The sequence below is a fragment of the Emys orbicularis genome, chromosome 13 (assembly GCF_028017835.1).
Source record: "Emys orbicularis isolate rEmyOrb1 chromosome 13, rEmyOrb1.hap1, whole genome shotgun sequence".
Taxonomy (NCBI): domain Eukaryota; kingdom Metazoa; phylum Chordata; order Testudines; family Emydidae; genus Emys; species Emys orbicularis.
Genome location: NC_088695.1, coordinates 42,388,033 through 42,410,876, shown reverse-complemented (window position 1 = coordinate 42,410,876; position 22,844 = coordinate 42,388,033). Strand labels below are relative to the sequence as shown.

The 22,844-nt window shown below is 38.8% G+C and overlaps 1 protein-coding gene across 1 annotated transcript in view; it reads left to right on the top strand.

Moving 5' to 3' along the window:
- Positions 1 to 22,844, top strand: part of TEX2 (testis expressed 2) — a 109,512-nt gene that overhangs the window by 5,053 nt on the left and 81,615 nt on the right. The gene's annotated exons all lie outside the window — the stretch shown is intronic.

The window sequence follows — 22,844 nt, the reverse complement described above, 5'->3', positions numbered from 1 at the left end:
TGTTTATATAATAAAGACCCTGATTCAGGAAAGTTCTGAAGTCCCACTGAACGTATCCCCTTGTTTTCATGGAAGCCTCTACCATTAACTTAGCACGGTCAATAGGTTTAAAGCAGAGGGTTTATCTCTATAATTAGATATTCTGACAACCCAAAACAATGCTGGTTTAAAGTGAAGCTCTTACCAATAAAGTTAGGAAACTTTTTTTGATTGTATTGGTTAAGATCCCATTCCAGTTTAAGACTGTGGCATAGTGGTTAGATTAAGAACGGGAACATTTGAAGGTCAGAGGAGCCCAAGTTTCTTAATCTTTCTATGCCTTAGCTTGCTCATGGCAATAATAATACATGGAATGTTGTGAGACTTAACTTTATCTGCTTGTGATCCTTAAATCAAGGCTGCTAGAGAAACAACCACAGGCTTTTTTACCCTCCCCTCTCCATATATTTGATTAAAACAGGAGTTAGCAACTTTCCATGTCCTTATATGCCTCTATTCTAAGAACAAGGGATTTAGAAAAAGAGTTGAAAGCAAATGGGGCAACATCTTGCATACTGTAAGTATGTGATGAGATGAAGCTCTTGGACAGCCAGGAGCGAGGGAAAGAGAGTGATTGTCAGGATGGGCTGTCCGTCACCCGAGAGACGGAAGAAACTTTCCCTTCTCTGCAAACATATTTTTTTATTAAAGATTTTTTTTTTGCTTTTCAATATAAACATCACAATATTAAATGCTAATTATAAGTTCATAATGCTCATTTTTTCCCTATGCTGTATGTTACAGATGGTAATGTACATACGCAAAAAACGTTTTAGTTACTTTAATATTTAACAATAAAATCAAACTGGCAAAAAAATTTATTGTTGTCTGGCAGGTGAAAGTAATTACTGGAGGTTATGTTTAAGTTCTCCCAGAAGAGCCAAAGCCATATTGCAGTCTCTGACACAGAGCTACTTTATGTTAGCATTGAGTTCTAATAAATTCTGAGCATTCTAATGCAGCAAAAATTTTCTGACAAAATCGAAGTATGCCTGGCATGGTGTGACAGATTGTATCAGATCATTTTCATAGTACCATATTTACATGTCTAATTGTTTAGCAAAATAATTAAGGAGTGTCTTCTTCCTCTTCAGTTTGGTGCTGTAGATTGAGGCTGTTAGAGGATAACACCTGAATTTTCCAGAAGTGTCTGCTTATATTGGATGTCTAATCTGATGCTTTGTGGCCACCTTTTAACAGTTACTTAGCATGTGCACTCCCATTTACTTTAATTGGAGTTGCTTGTAGTCAGCACCCTGAAAATGAAGTCCAAGTGTCCCAAGTTGGGTGCTCAAAACTTGAGATACCCAAAGTCAGAGGTTGGTTTTGAAAAATGTCTTAAATGGATTATTGCTGGACCATATTCAGTCTTCTCCCAACCAGAAAATACTGAAAAATCTGAAATACAGCAGAAAATTATTTGGGAACAAAATGGGGCTGGATGGTTGAATAATTTCTTGTGAAGTGATGAACAGTGCCAGTCTTGCATGTAGTTTGCAGAGATGGTCCCTAACCTGCAGAGTTGAAATCTAAACTTGCTGCAAGTCTGGTGGTAGTCAGATCAGATCTAGAGGTCTGGTCTGAGTTTGTCATTAATACCTTGGAGGAGGTAGGAGAATAAGATTGGGAAAAGAGGGCAATTTAAGCCTCAATTTCTTCCCCTCCTGGATCTCCCAACTCCCATCCCTATATGTTAACTGCAAGACCATTCTTTCTCTCTATTGCACCTTAATTCTTTTAAAATATTGTTTTGCTGCGAAAAGTACAGACCAATATACTACTCTCTGAGTCAGTGTTTTAGATGAGAAGAGGTGACTCTGAAGGACAGATAATAAAATATAACAAACATTGGCATTTTTCCCTTAAAGCCCAGAAGGGTGGTATAGATCAGAGGTTCTCAAAATTAATTGCTCCTTCTGACAACAAAAATTATTACAGGACCCTAGGAAGGGGGACTGAAGCCTGAGCCTGCCCAAGTCCTGCCACCCAGGGTGGGGGAGGGGGAACGGAAAGCCAAAGCCCCACTGCCCCAGGTCAAGGGGCCGAAGCCCAAGGGCTTCAGCCCCAGGCAGGGGGCCTGTAACCTTAGCCCTGCTGCCCAAGACTGAAGCCCTCAGGCTTGGCTTTGTCCCTGGGCCACAGTAAGTCTAAGTGAGCCCTGGTGACCCCATTAAAATGTGGCTACAGAGGACTAGGAATCAAGATAACTGGGATCTATTTTAGGCCTGTCTCCAGAGTTGGGGCAAGTTTCCTTAGTTTAAACTATGTTTCACACCGTCTTGGCAGAATTGTTGAGATCTGATTCATGTTTGTGAAGTGCTTTGAAATTGTACTTCTAGCCCCTTGCATCCAAAGTACTATAACTTTCATAAATGTAGCCTATCCTTCATGATCTGAAATGAACTCATGGTGTGAAATTAATAATGTAATGCAATAATGTAGTTTTTGTTCTGTTATGATTCAGAAATGGGAATTAATGTTGGGGAATTAAAAAGTCCATGTTTTGGCGGCCATATGAAAGAATTATGCTTTGGGGGAAAAGATACTTACATCCTTGGAATAAGAACAGGAGTACTTGTGGCACCTTAGAGACTAACAAATTTATTTCAGCATAAGCTTTCGTGGGCTACAGCTCACTTCTTCAGATGCATAGAGTGAAATAGTGCTAGTTTGATAAAAGAATATTTCATATGTAATACTGAAACCAGATAGTATGAAAGTTGTAAGCTGGGTTTGGGTTTACTCCTTTTTCACCCTTTTCTGCCTAGGATTTGCAGTATATAATATATATGATTGTCCACTCTTTAGAAACCCCTCTGAACACCAACACATATCTCTGTGATTTAAAGATTGAAGAATTCATCCTCTGGCTGAGATCTAAAGCCAAAGTCCAGACAATTGAGTTCTTTTAAAAACAAAACAAAAAACCCACACCACTGCCACCATACGAACTTTATTTTAAGTGGAGCACTTCTAGCTCACAGTGGCCTGGCCAGATTCCAGGTCAGGTAATTCCATTTTGCCTCCTTAATGTCCCCCTGCAATTTCAATTGGCTGGTGTTCTTCACTTTCTGTCCCAACCCTGTTGCATAGTGTTGCTTGTGTTCCACCTCAGGGGTAAATGCATTTCAGTGGTGGATGTAATGATCCTTATGTATCTCTTGCTGTCTTCATAGCTGGGTTGTTAGACCTGATAAGCTAATCTTTGTAAAGAGCTTTGCAGTTCTTGCACTGAATTTCCATAGCTCTTTGGGTGTCCTTTTCACTTTTTGTTTTTTTAACTTTATGACTTCATGGCTAGATTGAAATATTTTTAAAAAATGGGGATGAAAGGGAAATAGTCCTATGATTGAATATTAATCCTTCGGTAGCTGTGAATTGAATAAAATGTTTATTAATAAAGGTTTCATTGTGTCTTTAATAGACATCCTGAACAAATACCCTAACTGTCCCTGCAGTACCATTATACTATATTTTGTGAATATATATTAAAACAGTGCAGCTATTATATGCATAATTTCCAAAGCATCACAAGAAAGATACTTAGAGGAAAAGGACTAGCTCTGCGTGCAAAGTGATTGTCATTTATTGCTCATTGCTTTTTGGTGACAATAGGCCTAGTTCTGCAAGGTGCTTAGTGACTCATAGGATGTTATAAGCACGCTAACGTACCATGCACAGCAATTCTTTGCATCGGGGCCATATACATTAATTGCCTGAAAATACTATTTTTTAAAATGCCACATTTATAAGAGCAGAAACAGTATTTAACTGTAAGAACTTCTGTTATTTCTGCCATCCTATGCCTTTAAAATGTGCAGAGCTAAATTAATACTTAAGAAACAACAACCCCTAAAAATCTGTGTTCCTCTGAGACATTATATGCCAACTTTCAGCCTGGAGCAGACTTTTTTTTTTTAAATGGCTAAGTTATACAACTCTCGAACCGGATCTGGGCTTGTAATGGAAATGCCAACAGACGCTTAACTGTAGGAATGTTAACAGTGAGTAAACCCCTGTATCTTGAATGCTACTTTACTTTACTTCTGGCCAGTGACCTTGGCTTTTATTCTCTCCCTTGTACTTCTTTTTTACTTCTTCTTGTGACTAGATTCCATAGTGATTATAATTAGTGAATATACTGTGTGTGATTTGACAGCCCTTTCAAGTTCTCTGGTACCCATTCTGTGGATAAACACGGGTAGTGGCACTGCAACCTTTCTTTCCACACCTTCTAGGCAAAATGCCTATTGGTGACCTAGCAAGACCACTTTTAGCAATGAGTAGGTAGTTCAGTCTGCATGGTCCATTCACATCTCATGCTGTTGAGGCTGCGATGAAGGACTGATGTCAGTTGTGGTCACTTTTGTGACATGGACACTATCTACTAAGAACTGTATGGAAACTTAGTTATTATTATATTTAGGATGGCTGTTCCATCGCCTACACTACACCTTTAGTCACTATTGACTTGTGATGGACGGATATGAGGTGAAAGTTACTGTATTCCATGAGCAGTCTCCCTTCCCCCTAAAAAAAAAAAAAAGGGGGGGGGAGGGGGAGTTATTCACTTCCCTTTTTGTTTGTTGGAAATGGGACTTCGTTAAAGAGACATGACAATAATGGATGACATCCTCAGATTTCAGTCAGTGCTGCTGTGTTATCTGGTGCTGCAAGGCAACTGTTGCTGCCACCTGTGCACATCCCCCCACCCCACCCCCAGTTTGGCTCAGCAATTAATAGTCTTATAGAAACAACCACACCCCCGGTGCATAGAGATGTATGAGTAGATAGCTTTAACAGCATATCTACCAACTAGAGTAATTTTTATGAGCTCTACATTAGAACATTTTATGGTAGATAGCATGCATGGCAATATGTATCAAAGTCTGAATGACCTGCATAATATACATAGGGTAATTGAACAAGGAAGGATGTAGATCTAAGACAATTATTTTATATTGCCCTTTGGAGTCCATCTGGTGGCTTTTGCTGTTCTTTAACTTATTGCCAGGCAAATCAAGACATAAAATAACTAATGCTTTCTCAGCACTGCTTTTAATTACATAGTATTTCTACTGGGGGTAGGGGAAGAAAACCAGTGGGATGTATTAGATTGGATGAAAGCTATCAAGTAGCTGAGGCCCTAGGTTTGACCCAGTTTCTTGTAATACTGATTATTTTTCCTGCACTGTAGATCTTCATGGCACTTTACAGGCAGATGTACGAGTGGCGTGATCTTACATAGTCCTGAGTGCCATATGTGCCACTAACTTGAATGAGAGTTGAAGGCTCAGTACTTCTCAGGATTGGACCCAAGGTAATTGGCTGCCAATGAGTCAATGTGGCTAATCATATGAGTAAGGACTGTTGGTGCAAGTAAGGCTTTGCAGGTTCAGTCTCAAGTTAGACTAGTTATAAAATATTGGCCGTGAAGGGGAAACAGGGAACTTGCATACATGGTAGCTGATCTTAGATAGTAGAACAGTGATTTTAATACATTATTGCACTGTGACTTCTGCAGACAAACAGGGAAGTAGGATACATATTCCCACCTACAATCTTTTATTTTCAACTGTATAGTTGTCCTCTATAGGGTCATGGAGAAAATTAGGTTGATTAACATTTGCAAAATGAAATCTGCCTACACGTTTTACAGCTCCATATGTAGCCAGTCAGAATTCAGAATATGAGCATCTTCTTTATGTAGCAGCCTAGAGGAATGATTTGATTTGGGAGGATTGGACAGTAGCTGTCTATGCTGGCTGAGGTCCATTTTCTAGTAAAATAAGGGGATCTAGATCTGTTTCACTATATGTTTGTACCTTACATGTATTTGACTGGAGCTACGACATACAGTGGAAAACAATTGCCCTCTGAGTTGAGGGAGGAGGTAGTGTGTGCATAAAATGGTTGGCTATGTGGCGCCAAGCATTATTGCCCATTGGAAGCCACCTCTTCACCTGAGGGGCAAGAGTACTTTTGGTGAGTGCTAAAAATTCCAGTATCTAATTTATTTAAACCCTTCAGTGAGCTTTGTTTTTAATTTTCCCTTTAACTTCCTGACCCTGCTTTGTAATGGAGAAGACCCATGCTGAGATGGATCATGTAGCTGAGAGAAGAGAGCAACAGTTGCAGGAAAGAAAACATAGCTTCCCCTCTCCTTACCATTGCAATTTTCTTCTTGGAGCCGCTGTAATTACATATGATGTGAAACTCCGCTCGGGATGTCACCAGTGTTCTGGCCATTGAGAAAGGGGAACAGTGGGAGGGTGATTTTATCAGTCCAACAATAATTGTCATCTTGACTATGGGGATTTCTGCCAGTCAGGTCATGAGCAATAGTGCCTGCTAGTCTTTCATAATTTGAACCTATTTATTCCAAGTGGATAGCAAAGCTGCATTTGTTCAATCCTTCAAATGCATATAGCTAGCTGCTGTGGTTTACTGTGTTGATTGTATTAAAATCTTGTGCTGCACCCTCAGTTCCAGCTGATTTCAGTAGGAACTGAACCTGCTCAGCACCTGGTAGATACTCTATAATCAGCCTCACCATGTTGCCTTTTCAATAAACATGCAGTATACAAAAATGTTTTTGGAATTAGGAGTTATTATGCAAGTGCCCTAGCCTATTATTGAACTGTAATATCTGCTAATATAACACACTGTCCTAAGGCTATTACCCCACACCTTGCTTAAAACATGAAGTTGAGGTACACAAACGGAACACAGAAATTCATACCAGTTCTGACTATTGGTCCATCTTGTCTAGTATCCTGTCTTTGACAGTGGCCAGCATCTGTCTTTAGAGGAAGGTGCATGAAACCCTGCAGTGGAATAATCTGCCCACAGGAAAGTTTCTTGCTAATTCCTGTTGGCTAGTGGTTGGGTTTATACACTGAAACATTTCGTTTTTATTTGCATTTTTTTTTAAATTGCTATCTACAGTAAATGTGGATGTGTTTATCTATATGCGTCCAGTCCTTCTCTGAATCCTACTGAGCTCTTGGCCTCAACGCTGTCTAGTGTCAAGGAGTTCCATGGGCTAATTATGCATTGTGTAAAAAATGTACTGCCTTTGTAGTGACTCCAATTGTTACAGTTGCTTCAGCCCTGTGCTCTTTGGTTTCTTAGTGGTGTCTCTTAAGAGTGGAGCCCACAATCTCTTTGGTCCACAAAGTGCTTGCACCACTCTTATATACAAGATTCTCTCCCAAAAGTATTAGTCCTAATGTTTTATTTTGATTTCAGCATATAAAAGATTCCTATCTCAGAATTAATAAAACAAATAACTATGGAATCTGGGCAGATTATTGAAACAAAATAGACTTAATACTAAGATACAAAAGAAAAACACTCTCAGTAAATGAAAGGAATTTAACAGTAGTCACATTACTTGGGGCCCAATGGAGGGATGCTAAAACTAGCAAACATTACAGTACAATGCCTATTGATCATAGTGGATTAAAACTACTTTTTCTTTGTCTCTGACAGTTTGCTACCACTTCCTGCCACCTTACTTAGGATACTGGGGTGGGGAGAAGGTGTTAAATGTCATGTGTTTTCTTGGTTCCTAAAGAAGAAATGTCATTTTCTGGGTAACGGGCGAGGCAACAGTTTTTCATGAATAAGCATTGTTTCTTAATTTCAACATTCCACCCCATTTGCTGATAGTGGAGAGTGTTTGACAATAGAGAACTTTTAATCTTCAGGCAAAGTAAGTGCTGAAGACTGGTTCAATGTCTACCGGTTCCCCTGAGCTTCCTCTTCAGCATCTTGTCCTTTCCCCTGGCTTAGTTTATACTAAGGTGTGAACCACAGCACTCATATTATAGTGATGGATACCATAGACCTACCTACCAATCTAGGTTTGTTTATTAACTTCCCCCGATGACACCTAAAAACTGAATAGGACTGGTCAAATTGTGCTGCTGATTTCATTAGCATTTAATTTAGACTAGTAACTGTTAGGTTTTATAGTTGAGGATTTTCACTAACTTCAGGTAGCAGCTGAATGTTAGCCCTGACCTGCAACCAGGACCAATTAACAATTCTAATACTACCAATACAAAAGATTAGGAATCATAAGTACAGCTAAATCAGTTGGATGTCTGGAATGTTGTCTAAATCCCAAGTTCATATCTTGGTTTCACATTGTTTGTGAAGTACTATTAAATATGCATTTACAAACCCACTAAAACAGACAGGATCCCTGATCAGATTTGCTTTCAGTGAGATTTAGACTCTTGAATTTTTTTTTACCATAAATTTAATTTTCTTGTTAAACTGTCATACTTTATTTGGGTCCTCCACAGGGCTGGCTTTATCCTCCTTGTTTGGAGCGACATCCTCATTTAAAACCAGCACTGTTCAAAAGCACTGAAAACTTGTATAATAAAGGCATATGACAATGGACCAGAAAATTTCAGATTTCTGACCTAAGCAACGAATTATTTTAGTATCTGTCCCTAATCATGTCTGTAACATACTTAAAAAAAAAAAAAAAAAATCTAATTCCTGTCTTAAAACTATATGTTGTGATGAGCAATAGTAAGGAGTGCCCATAGAGAGATCCTGTTTTTAATTGTGCTGTTTAGCATTTTTAATGTTTCAAAATGGTTAGTTACCCGTAGTTTTGAGTTTTACATATTTTTGCGAGTTTATAGTAATCTAGGCTGAGAATTTTATGTTCCACATTTTGAATTAAAAACTAAAGGAACATTACTTGGAAATAGATATATTGTTTAAGAGTAGAATACTAATGATTTGCTACTGGGTTATATTTAAAGGCCAGCGCTTGCAAATCCTTACTCGTGTGAGTAATCCTCAGACAAGAAGGCCCACTGATGGACCTCTTTGGTCCTTATTGCATGAGTGACTGCAAGTTTTGCATAAGAATGGGCTTGGAAGAGCTATCCCTACATTAAGAAACTTGGGGTTTGTCTACACTGGCACTTAGTCGGCAAAACTTTTGTCGTTCAGGGGTGTTTAAAAACAAAAAACAAAAAAACACCCCCCTGAACGACAAAAGTTTTACCAACCAAAAGCGCCGGTGTGAACAGCGCTTTGTCAGCAGGAGCGCTCTCCTGCCGACAAAGCCGCTGTTGCTTGTGTGGGTTGGAAGATTTTTGTCAGCAGGCGAGCTCTCTCTGACAAACAGCAGCTACGCTGTGTGCCATTTAGCATCATGGCTGTAGCGGCACAGCCGTGTTGCTAAAAGCCTCAGTGTAGCCATAGCCTCAGATTTTCTAGCACAGCTGGAGGGATACATCTGCATGATCATACACTTCCCTTATATCTTGTTAATTTACCTATGCCGTAAATATGTATTGATTTTTATTGGAGTTTTTGTTGGTGTTCTTTCCTGGCTGGTCATCCTTAATTTGTTGTCAAAGTCCCAGTTTGAATGCTATTTTTAGGTGATCTAACAATTTGCTGCTTTAAAGTAGAGCCAAAGTGTGTGCTGGCTCCCCACTCATCTCTCGATGTAACCCCATAGATATTGATATAGTTATTAGGGGCATCAGATCAGAATTTGTGCCCTCTTTGGCACACTAACTGGAACATGATAGTCTAAATTGTGTTTTCCTACCCGTTGCTTCCTCTGTGCCTCTTCACACACCAGTGGGGGGAAAAGAAATCAGGTCTTTATTTGTGGGCTAGCATAGAGTTAAAAGGATTTAAAGATTAAGTTAATAATTTTCTATACAGGTGAGATGATCGCTATGGAAAGCTTTATCCTCTCTGGTTATATTGCAAGATCCTTTGCCCTACCTTGCTTTAGGGTTATTAGATTGGTGGCTTTTTGCTTGGCTTCATGGGAAGGGAGAGCAAAGGTTATTGTGTGTCTGTTCAGATGCTTCTTTCACCTGTGATTCTCCTGAGATCTGTGCTGGTCTTGGCACCTCTGTTGTTTTGGGCAGCAGAACTCTGGTCTACGCTACCAACTTACATCAGTATAACTGCGTCATGGATTTTCCGCACCCCTGAGTGACATTGTTATACCAGCCTAACCCCTGGTGTAGATAGCGCTATGTTGACAGGAAGGCTTCTCCCGTTGACATAGCTGTCACCTATCGGGGAGATGAAGTACCTACGCTGACAGGAGAAGCCCTCCTGTTGGCATAAGCAGCATCTTCACTAAATGCTACAGTGGTGCAGCTGCAGCGCTGTAAGTGTAGACCAGCTCTGAGCCTCATTTGCTGAAGTGGGGTGGGGGGCGTGAGAATGAGAAGGGAAGGCAAAGTCCATCTCTCCAGCACAATAGTTCAAAAGAAATTCCCTGGATGGAAATGTTCTTGTCCCCTACATGGCGAGGGAAGAATCAAATAGCAGAAAGGCAGGTGGCCCCTTAGCTCACATGCACAACTAGGTTGACGCAAGTCATCGACTTAGGTTGACCAACTTTGTAGTGTAGATCAGGTGCCAGGGCCAGAACTTGGGAAATCCTGGCCCACTAGACCATTGGTTCCCAAATTGTGGGCCATGGACCATGGAGAGCTGGCTGGTCATATGGTGCTGGCTTTTCTCATTTCCAGCTGCCAAATCACATTAAAAGGCTAAGAATCCATTAAATACTTTTCTACAATTACTTTTTCATGTAAGCCATTGCAGTAGCTGCCACAAGGATATGAATGAGAGGAGACATGGCTCATCCAATAATGAATGGGAGAAAAGGTATTCGCTAGACAATTTCTTGTTAAGTTACTGTCAGCGCTAGGAACAAATTTGAGAACGCTTGCTCAGGAAGACATGACCTCCAGGTTTGCTTGTGTTTTCTCTGTCCAATCTTGAGATGTATGGCTTGCATTTATTGAAGACCAGTTTAGTTTTTTCTCCCTCCCCACCCCCACCCCCAGGTGAGGCAGGAATAACCTTTTGTGATTCATAAACCCTTTGTCAGCAATGACCCATGTTAACTGATGCAGTAGCTACTGCTTGTCTGTTTTCAGGGCCTTCATGTTTGGAGTGGGATTGTTAGAACTGCATGGTATTGTGTAGCTAAACCCACAAAAAGTGTAGGAACCAGGATGATGATAGCCCATTAAATACAACCTTGGCTTTTCTTTCAATCAAACTGTGAATGAAGTTAACCCACCTATGACAAATACAGTTACAAATCGAGGGACGCATTTGTACAAGGAGGATGGCAGATACTCTGATTGAAATTAAGGGGAGTTTGCTTGACTGAGGATGACAGCATGTGGGCCATAGTTAATCAGTGGCAGTGCTTGTGAGAGGCAGACAAGCAGCATTTGGTGCAGTGTGTGTGTCCATGACTCATGGGGAGTATTGTGTTATAGCTGACCATCACTTACCTTGGTTCATTAGAGATTGAGAGCAAAGAGATTCTCCCTGCCTCTTCCTCCCACCCCCATTCTCCTTTACCTCTGTGATTTCTTAAAATAGGTTTATAGTGTAAAATATGTGAATTCCAAATTGCACTAACCTACAAAGAAGCTACTGGGCTGGTACTGTCTTTCTCTAATGATTGAGCAGCAACTCTTTTTAGATTACTACCTCGCTGCCTAGAAAGGTGCATCCTGTGCAATTCTGTTCTCTGATTGTTAATCACACAAATTTTTAGATGGTTCTGTAAATGTGGCTTTTAGTTCACAAAAATAAATAAACCCTTGGAACAACCTTTTTGGAAATGTTTAACTGAAAAAAATGAATGGAATATGTCTTGTCATCAGATATAAAAGAGCCTTAAAATACTAATCCTGCAGTTTGATAATCCTCTGAATGGCATTAAATCAGAATTATGATTATAAATGTAAAATATGAAAAAATGTAAGTTAATAGTTTTCTTCTTCTTCTGAAAAATAAAAACACACAAGGAGGCAAATCTCATTAGGAGGCACTTGAGGGCACTTGTGTGGTTAAGAATAACTGTTGAGCAAAGACCATGTTTGGTGTAATCTGAGTTATGGTTTGCAAAGCTGTAGTTCCATGGCTTTTTTTCAGTGACCTTTCATATTTGAACTCAGGATCCCCGAGAGTAAAAAGTTAGTGACTAATCCAGTGCTGCTCATTTTTATTTGTAGTTTCTTGTTGCTGTTAACTCCCTTTATTTTAAATCACGTCCGTTACACTATTCTCTTTATTCCTGTATGTGGAGACCTCTTTCCTAGTTTTTTAGTAGTTTTCAATTTGTGAAAGTTAGACATCTTGAGTTATATTTTGCCCTGGCTTACTCAGTGGGCAAACCATTATTGTTAATGGGGTTGCCTGATTAGTATATAGGGGCAGAATTTGATCTCTGTATATTGTATATTTTTATATGGCAAATATGCCAGTGCTACATGTGCAGTAATTTAGCATGCAAATTATTCTACTTTTTTAAAAGGGAAAAAAAGAAAAGATTTGAGGTGGATAGTAGCACATGCTTTTTGGAAGAAAAACAATTTTTGTATAAAATAAAAGATTTATGAGCAAGTGCAGGTGGCATTAGACTGATTAGTCTGTTTCAGTATAATCTGTAAGTATGGTTTTTTAAAAAAGTGAAACTGAAATTTTAAGAGTTTTGCTCTATTATGTAAATCTCTTGGGAGGGAGGGGGAAATACTTGTGTATTCTCACCTAGAGGTAGCTTCACCTTGGTGACCAAGAATCAGAACTGAATAAAATAAAGCTGGTTATAATACAGTTTGGAGACTGTTAGGCTTTGCTTTTTAAAATTTTAAATCCAAAATGGACATTCTATCCTTTCTTGGTTTTTCTATTGGACACTTCAACAACAAATAAAAAGCTTTTACAACATCCTTTAATTTAATCACTGATGCAGGCAGCCCTGTCAACCATAGACTAATCCACTGAAGTTTGAAATAATCTTTCATCAGATTAAAGAGGAGCTGATTGTTTGCTCTTTACAACTCGTTCTCCTGTGCAATAAAGTTCCGCGCAGCACCGTACTTACCCCATCCTGCATCACTAAGAAGATTTCACTTTAGTTTATACCTACATTGTGTGTTTAATCTCTTTCATATTTTGTTTTTGTACTAGAGTAAATATCTAATACTGGTAGCTCTCTCCATCTGCAGAACACTTTTCAAGCACTAACGAATCCCACATATTGCCCCTGTGAGGTAGGTTCATTAATATCATCCCCATTTTAGGGAAGTAAGGCAAGCTAAGTGACTTGCTCAAGCCCTGTAAGGGCCTGCCTGGACTAGCATAAAAGTGTGTATGAGAAAAACGTTAGCTGGTCAAGGTCCACACTATGGGGAGCATAATGTTCACTTCAACCAGTTAATGTGTTTAAAATACGACTTGCCCTCTCTATGCTACATTTTGTAAAAATACTGTCTTATCCTATGTAAATCCTCAGGAAGTTGGGATCAGAGCCAGGACAGGAACTCAGAAGTTCCTGTCTCCCATTCCTGTGGTCAATCCACTAGATAGACAATACCTCTCCCTCAAAATGTATTGTCAAAATCAATTACTGCAGGGGATCTCAAACTTTTTCAGTGTGGTCCACATTTGAATAGTTGGCTCCCAGGTTCACAGCTCCTTGGCAGCCCACGGCTTTGAAGGGCCCCAGCTCTGGGGCGGCCCACCAGGCAAACTGCCCTGGAGCCAGAGCTCCATTCCCTTTCACAGAGAACTTCAGGACTTCCGATTTCCATTCTAAAGTTGAACAAAATTAAATTCTGAAATATCATAATCCTCTGTGAAATGGGATTACCTTTCTACGCCCAGCTCTAGTTGCTATATTGTTGTCATTCTTTGTAAGGTACTATGTTTGCTTTTTATTTTTCATCTCTGATTTACAGTTTCTTTAAAACTTAGGGGAATTTACACAAAGAACTTCATTTAGTGTTAGCTAAATTTGCTTTGTTCTACTTTAATAACATGTTCACCCAATGCTGGAAAGCTAAGAAAAACAGTGCTTGAGGAACATGTGATTGAAGTAGAACAAAGCAAATTTAGCTAACACTAAATGAAGTTCTTCGTATGAATTTAGAAATACTTATAAAGGCCTCTAGTACAGTGTTACCTGCACTAAAGCTCACTGGGGTGACTCTCTCTTTTAAAATGTCCCCATATTTTCCATTGCAATTTTGTTTGACCTTTTGTTTAAAAGCTGTTCTTTATTGGACAACCCATCTTGCTTGTCTCTTGGGTGATAGTTTGAAACAGCTTTCATTAAAGTAGAATAATGCTTTGCACTTTCTGTAGAACCTTTCATCCATGAATCTCAGAATTTTCTGAACAATCAAAGAGCTTTACAAACATTCATTACTTAATACTCATGCTTTTCATTTTCACAGAAACATAATCCTGCTTTAATGAAGCTCAACAAACTATCCTCTCAAGGTGGTGAATATTTTTACCCATTTTACAGGTGGTATTTTTAAGAACTTTTTTTTTTTTTTTTTTTTTTTTTTATAGATGCTCTTACCTGTTTTTGTTTTTCGTTTTGGCTTTGTTTTGTTTTTAATCTCTGGGCAAAATCACATACTTTTATGTCTGCACCTTTCTAGTTGGAGTGAAAGGCATTACCTGCCAGGATCAGAGTTCAGGGTTCTATTCTCCTGTAGTAATTGAAGTAACTTTCCAGAAGAGAAACAGTGCCCTGAACTCAGGTTTGGTATTTTAAGAAAGAGGAATATATATAAATAAATTAATTTTTAAGGTTGTTATCTTTCCTTGATGTATATATTCTTAAGGTACAGCTAAAAGAGAGAGAAACATTAGGCAGGATGTTGAATTACTTATTACTTTCCAGGAGAACACTTTTTTTAAAAATCAAAATCTGCTGAGGTAATCCTCCTCTTCCTGAAGTGTGTGGTCTTTAAAAAGAAAGATTCTTGGGCAGATCTTCAGCTGGTGTAAATTGTGTAAATTGTCATGGCTCCATTGACTTCAGTAGAGTTATGACAGTTTACATCGGCTGAAGATCTGCTCAAGACAGTTAAGTCCCAGGAAGACTGCGAAGAACTACAAAAGGATCTCACAAAACTGGGTATCTGGGCAACAAAATGGCAGATGAAATTCAGTGTTGATAAATGCACAGTAATGCACACTGGAAAACATAATCCCAACTATACATATAAATGATGAGTGGTAACTGCTAATTTAGACCCCAAGAAAGAGATCTTGACGTCATTGTGGGTAGTTCTCTGAAAACATCCACTCAATGTGTAGCCGCAGTCAAAAAAGCTAACAGGATGTTGGGAATCAGTAAGAAAGGGATACATAATAAGACAGAAATATCATATTGCCTCTATATAAATCCATGGTATGCCCATATCTTGAATACTGTGTGCAGATGTCTCCCCATCTCAAAAAAGATATATTGGAATTGGAAAAGGTTCAAAAAAGGGGAACAAAAATTATTAGGGGAATACAACGAATGAGGAGAGATTAATAAGACTGGGACTTTTTAGCTTGGAAAAGAAACGACTAAGGGGGAATATAATTGAGGTCTATAAAATCATGACTGGTGTGGAGAAAGTAAATAAGAAATTGTTATTTACGCCTTCTCATAATACAAGAACTAAGGGTCACCAAATGAAATTAATAGCAGGTTTAAAACAAACAAAAGGAAGTTTTTTCCCCCCCCCCCACACAATGCAGTCAGTCAATCTGTGGAACTCCTTTTTTGAACCCTGTTATACTCTTGGCCTTCACAACATCCTCTGGCAAGAACTAGATAAGTTCATGGAAGATGGGTCCATCAATGGCTATCAGCCGGGATGGGCAGGGATGATGTCCCTAGCCTCTGTTTGCCAGAAGCTGGGAATGGGCGACGGGATGGATCACTTGATAATTACCTGTTCTGTTCATTCCCTCTGGGGCACCTGGCATTGGCCACTGTCGGAAGACAGGGTACTGGGCTAGATAGATCTTTGGGTTTACCCAGTATGGCCATTCTTATGTTCTTATCTGCCCCTTTGAATTGTAGTTGGATTCTTTATGCAGAGGTAAGGGGGGGGGGACAATTTTGGCTATGGTAATGTGCATACTGTGATCTCCTCTGAGTGCTGGCTTTTGTTGAGCACGTTAGACTTCTTCTATCAGATAATTGATATTTCAGTTCATTTACATGCTACTTCGAGTTGCTTTCCAGACCACTGCAGCTATTCCCTATGTGAATGTGTATTGTGTTCTTTGTATTATGTCCCTTATAAACACCCAACTATTCAAAATATTGTTTTAAGCTCACTTTTTTTACCCCTGCAGCTGGTAGCACAAACCTAAGACACAGCCTGATCCTTTTTTTTTTTTTTTTTAAATGCTGTAGGAAAGTGATCTGTGAGAGCATTGTCTGTACCCTGGTAACTGGATCCCTTGTCTGATACAAAGATTTTGTGGACTTGTCATGAGGTGGTAATTATTGACCCTGCCTGTGTAGTTCATTTAAAAATAATGACTAGTAGATGTAAGAGAGCAACAATCGAGGTTGACTGTGGAATACATTATCTGAAGGAGACTCCAAATCTGCTAATAACTTATTGAGAATCACGAATGGGGATGTAGTAGTTGGGGGACCTCTGATATTTAGTTTTATTTTTAGATCCTGTTGAGTTACGTTATGGTGATGGACTAAATTAATTGGAGGCAGTGGATTTGCATGATAGATGATAATCCATTAGTTCCAGTGGTGTTACATGGGGATGAATTTAGTCCAATAAATTATACACAACACTTCTGTGTGCTTCTCCTTGCTATTCAAAAGTTCTATCTTAACCATTCAAGTGAGTGGCAGAATTTCTTATCTTCACTAGGAAAGTTACATGAAGCACCTATGAAGAGTTAGACGTTTTCAATTCAACAAAGCTCTTATAAACATCTATTTTAAGGGCACACTTTCAAAAGTGCTCAGCTCCCTCTCTTGTCTCTAGGGTGGTGGGAGGATTCTTTGTCATTCTCAGTGGTAGAGCTGCTTTGTGAGCACTTCTGAAAATCCTTGTCACGTGGATTTAAAAATCACATTCCACATTTTTTTTATCACCAAGAACACCTTGGAACACAACCTGTTTTTTAAAAACTAAACTCCCTTCACATTTGCATCTTACCTTCTGCTAATTTTAATGAAAATAGCCAATTTGTGTATACATCCTGGCTATGGTTGAGCATGCTGGTGAATTACTAGGCTGGTGACAGAATCATCACCGCTCTGAAAGCCTATATATCCTCTTCTTCCACCCTTTATAAAGATATTCAGAGAAGCAGCGTGATCCAGCAGCCTTACGTCGGGGTTTGTACCAGGGACTCCTAAGTTCCATTCCTGGTTCTTCCTCTGGCTTCCTACGTGCTCTTGGGCAAGTCACTTTTGCTGTATAGAAAATATTTCGTTGCCTATTTCTATAAAGGGGTGGCAAGGATAGTTATTTTGTAATGTACTTTGCTAAAGCATTACATAAGGGAAAAGTAATATTGAAAATAATATACATGATAGCAGCTGGTCAAATCTATATAGGCAGATGTATGAGTATATTGATTAAAATTTAAGTGTTCATGTTTCTTGTCTTCTGTTCTGACTCTCTCCTCCCCACGCTGCTTTTATAACCAGTAATCTCCAGCCTGTTGCCCAATTATTCTTCTGTGTATCTTGATTTTTCTTCTGTTAGCACAAAGAGACATTCCTTCCATCCTCCCACCCCATTCCCTTACTGCATTCCCCCCCAACCAAAAAGCCTATCCAACAACAATCTTCTTGCAGAAGGCATGCCTCCCAGATCCTCACAGCATAATGCCGTTTGCCTGTTCATCCCAGCAAACGCTGAAGGATCTTTCCATGCTGGCCACTCTACTTTGCAGGGTGGGGTGGGTTTTTCTTCCCCCTTGCACATAACACAGATGATCTGTGGTTAATTGACTCAAGTTCAGTGATCATACAGTAAATATGCAAAGATAAGCATTTAGTTAGTCTGGGTGGTGGTAAAGGGGAAATTAGAATGATAAAAAATGACCTTGGATTAAATGGTCCTATCTCTAAAATTGCATGAATTGCAGAAATTGTAGGATGATTGGAAGCACATCAGTTTTGTAGGCTGCATTTATTAAATCTGAGGTGTTGCTTTAGAAGCACTTGATAAGCAACTACCATCTGAATCCTTCGTGGTTCTAAAGTTTGTATTCCCTCAACATTGAGGTCAAACTAACTTCAAGCAGTACAGATAAAAGCTGGGAAGACATCTTGGCTTTATTCTTGCAACTGTTGTGCACTGAAAACTATCGCAATGAATTGTGGTTTTCTGACCCCAGCAATTACAAAATCTGCCTTTCACATATCCCTATTGGTTTTTTTTTTTCCTGCCCTTTCAAGGACATAACGTACCTTATCATACATAAAGGTCGGTAATGACCTGTGCATTTGTCTCGAGTACTTGTTAGTCACCTCTCCCTTCAGTCAGCTTCTAATGTCACAAAATAGTTTATTTTCAAAGTATGAGGAAATGTAGCCCAGTGGAACCATGGTTTTGTAATGTAATGCTCTGTGATTCTGTTTTAAGGAGGATATTTAATGTCCCAGCTTAGAAAAAGACTGGAGACTGAGTAGGGAAAATAAGTTACGTTTGTCAAGGAATTAAATCACTTTCCTGATATAAATAAACGGAGTCCCAGAAATTAGAGAGAGACCTTTAATGGTAGATTATTTTTCTGCATCCCTCCATTAGTGCAGGATCATTCTTAGCTGAACATACTGGGAGGAGCATTCCAGCCTAGCTTTATGGCAAAGGTAGTGTTGCAAGTTTATTGGTGATTATTTCAGTTACTGGCTTGATGAAACAGTTCGTTGCTTAGTTCGAGGCTATAACCACTTTGACCACAAGTATTTTGTGGAGATTGAGTTTTGTACGCATAGACTGGAGATTTTTAGTTTTTATTCTTTTGGTTGTATTTGGAATTCTGGCTGTTGACAGAGGCTGAATTGATGATAAAGATCTCGATTTTGTTTTTCAAAGTGACTGGAGAACACCAGACAACTACTATCCTATGTTTCTCAATGATGACATGAAGATGCTGGCTGAGATTCTAGTGAATATTCTGGAGAATAGAATTCTTGAGAGGAAAAGATGAACCCCAAATCAAGTGGGCTTAGTCAAAAGCTGCATTGGTAATGCAAATACAGGACAATGTATGCATTTGTCAGTGGCTGCCTTTTGTTCTGAGTGCTCTAAAAGCTTTTAGTAGGGTGGAGTAGCTTTTATAACTAACCCGTACAGTATAGAAACTTGCTTTGAATTCGGCATTAATCCACTTAATAACTAATTAAAGTGTTGAATATGCTGCTTTGGTGATGTAGTGGCTTCTGTTGTTCTCTATTATACTCTGTTGCTATCAGACCTTTGGCATAGTTTGTGTGTGTATGTAGGCATTAACAAAGTTGCTGTTATAAATTTTTAATCAAATAGCGACATCTACATTTTAAATCACTTGCATTTTTGGGTTAGGCAGCTCCAATTTTACTTTGTTTTAAATATATTCATCTGATGGATTAATTTTGTACAACTATGAGAGAGCACATATTTTTAAGATTACTATTATAGGGCTGATATCTAAGCTTTTAATGTTCCAGTGGGATTCCTGATTGCTGCTGTGGATACTTGTTGTATTCTTATTCTGGGTTGTGATTGTCATTTTGGCAATGTTAAAAAGTAACTTTTTTCTAACACTGAACAAAGACCTTTATTAGAATATATCATTGCAGAGCTTCTTCTAGCTGGAAGCTTCCTCTAGCCCTTGTGTTTTCTGGCATCCTTCTACATATTTAAAGAAACAGTACTTATTCCCACCAATCTGTTACTATAAAAGTAGGAATGGTATGTTAATTGGAAATCTCTAGCATACTAAACAGGCCTGAATGAGGCATCCTGCTGAAAACTGGCATCTGTTATGCCTTGATAGTATGATAACATAGAAACTGGCTGTCCAAATGGTAACTGTAGCATAAATATATCCAGATTCTATAGTGCTTTCCACCTTGAAGGGTATCAAAGAGATTCAGAAACATGGAAAAGCAGATAGCTCTTGAGAGGGGAGAGGTGGCTGACAGCTAGAGATCGGCATCTTCAGAACGATGCAAAAAAACCTATAAGATGCTAATGTGGGAAACTGGGTTTTCCAGTTTTTTATTTAGCTAGTAAATAACCCCCAAATGTTCCAAAGGTGTTCTTGGTGCCTTAAAATTGTATCTGGGGGTCCAAACTGAAATCCTAGATCCAATGTAGTAATGTGTACTGGCTTAGTGTGTGACCATGCTTTCTTTAGTGGCTGGCCCCAGTGACCTGGTGCACAAGAAGTACTCCTTCAGCTAAAGTGATATGGGCTTGTGCTTTTGTGCAGAAGGTCCTAGGTTCAATCCTTGCTGGTGACTATGGTGTCTGTATGAATGTGGCCACAATTTGCCCTTTCAACTGGTTTAGTAAGAACAGGTCAGACTACCTTAAGGCACCTCAAACTGGGCTACAGTTCAGACCACTATAGCTGAACTGGTTTTAACCAGTTAAAGAATCTCCCCATGTAGAGAGGTCAGACTTGAATGCTGTGGCATAGATCGCATCCCTGATGATTTGACAGAGAAAGCATGCAACAAAATTTGCTTATATTTTACCGGTGTGTGTGATTGTATGCAGTACAAAACGAGAAGTTTTCATTTCTGTGTACCATGAAGAAATGTACTGAGTCCAGACAATATTTAGCACAGTGCTTTGTAAGGAAAATCAGTGTAAATGGACAGGGGAGTAAAGGGCCATGCTTTAATAGTATTTGCTTTATGAAGGACAAAAGTCAAGATTAAGTATCATGCAGTGATATGACTGTCAAAGTACTCAAGTGATTTATAATGGAGAATAAAATAGTGGTTATATCAACATCCCAAAACATGCTCAATGAACTACAAGGCTAGGTTTGTCCTCATTTTAACGTATCTTACAAACCTTAACAATCCTATCTGCCTGACCTCTTTCTAACACACTAAACAGACAAAATATTATAAATTAACTGGCAGAACAGGAAAACAAAATTCAGTGGCTGTTGTATTTTGGAAAAGCTATTGTTCTTGAATGAAGACTGACGGATTAGAAAAATGGTGCTGCGTTGGCCATGAGGTGCAGTTGTGTTTGAACAGCTAATGCTTCTCACTTTCAAATAAGAATACCTGAAAACAATTTTCTCTTTGTAATTGGCCCATTATTCCTTAACAACAGTATAGGACGCATGACCAGGTCGTCTAGAATCAAGCTGACGTAAAATCCTGTTTTGAAATAACCTTGCTTTTAAATATTTCCCATGCCTCTAGCATGACTCAGGAGTAGTGTTTCAAAACATGCCAGGAGCCAGTCTGTGGTACCACAGACTGGCTCCTGGCATGTTTTGAAACACTACTGGTTTAGATACCACAGGGACCTGTGTAGCTGGTACACCTCCATCCCATTGAAAGTGCAGTGAAGACAGGCCCTTACTGTGAAGTGTGATGGTCTCAACAAATCTATTCCTCCTCTTTCACCTGCCCTTCACCAGATGTCTGCATGCCAAGACAAGGGATGCATGTTTAAGGAATGATGGCACATATAAGGCAAAAGGAATCATTTGAGAAAGCTAAGATTTAACAGGTTAAAAACTTCTTTCCTCTTCAAAAGGGCTGTGAGAGGTAATCTGAATGAAATCCAATCATAGCATTCAGAATAATCAAATTATTGTCTTCATGGGCAGCTGGCAGAGCCTACACTTAAAGTGCAGCTGACAGCTCATAAGGAAAAAAATTGAAAAGCCTTTTATTTAGAATGTTTATATTTCCCCCTCACTTGTTAAGGAAATATGCATATTTAATTGAAAACTATTTTTAAATTAAGAGCTCATCTGCTCCTGTTTGTTCATAGCAATGCCAAATATTTTGTTTTCTTATAGGACATTTGCTGCAGAAGGTTTGAACCATTTGTACAGACTTGTTTGTTGCACACTATTAGTAAGAATCACTCCTGTTGCCTCCAAATAGAATGTTGCATTAAGCAATGATAACACAATCAGGAATGGTTGGCCTGTTTCAGTATGTCTGAATTGAGTTCCACTACTACCCCTTTCCACTCAGATGAAAAGGTTATGAAAATACTGAATTGCACAATTAAATTCTCCTTTGTAACCATTACAGTAAATTTGGCTGTGTTGAAGTTTCTTAAGGCAGGCAAGATAAGTACTGCCTACCCTGGTTTTGACCTGCTCTTTCAAATTGTCTGTTAGCTTACTACAGTACTTTATGGGTTATTTTAATCAGCCTCCTTTAATAAGTTGCTAGTTTGTGCAGATGTGACTTTCCTTCATGTATAAAGTTAATCATGAAATAGACACTTTAAGTATCCTTTTTTAGAAGATAGAAAAAAGAAAATGTTCCCATTGACTTACATATGTATTTGAATTTTTTTTTAAAAGTTCTGAACATGTAAATTGAGGTTAATCTCAACATTTAACCTTTTCAAGAAGCACTGTGGACTGGATAGTTGGATCCTGTGCTGGTTTTAGCACAATTAAACATCACCAAAACCCCCTGTGCTAAAGGGGGCACTGTTAGGTAGCTTTGGACCAAAATATGAGGAGTTTTGCGTGGGTATGTGTATACATACATGTAAAATATCTAAAAACAGCCTAGTCCCTATTGTGGCCTTAAAGGACTGCAGAAATTTTCTTTGTAAAAACAAACCTTTTTAGAAACTGACTGTACTGACTTTCACTTATTTCTTTTAAAGTGTCTAAGATGTTGAATGAGATTAAAACAATACTAAAGCCCAGTGGCAGAAACAAAGCTTTCAAATAAAAAATAGGAGAGAGAAAATAGTGCATAAAATCAAACACCAATA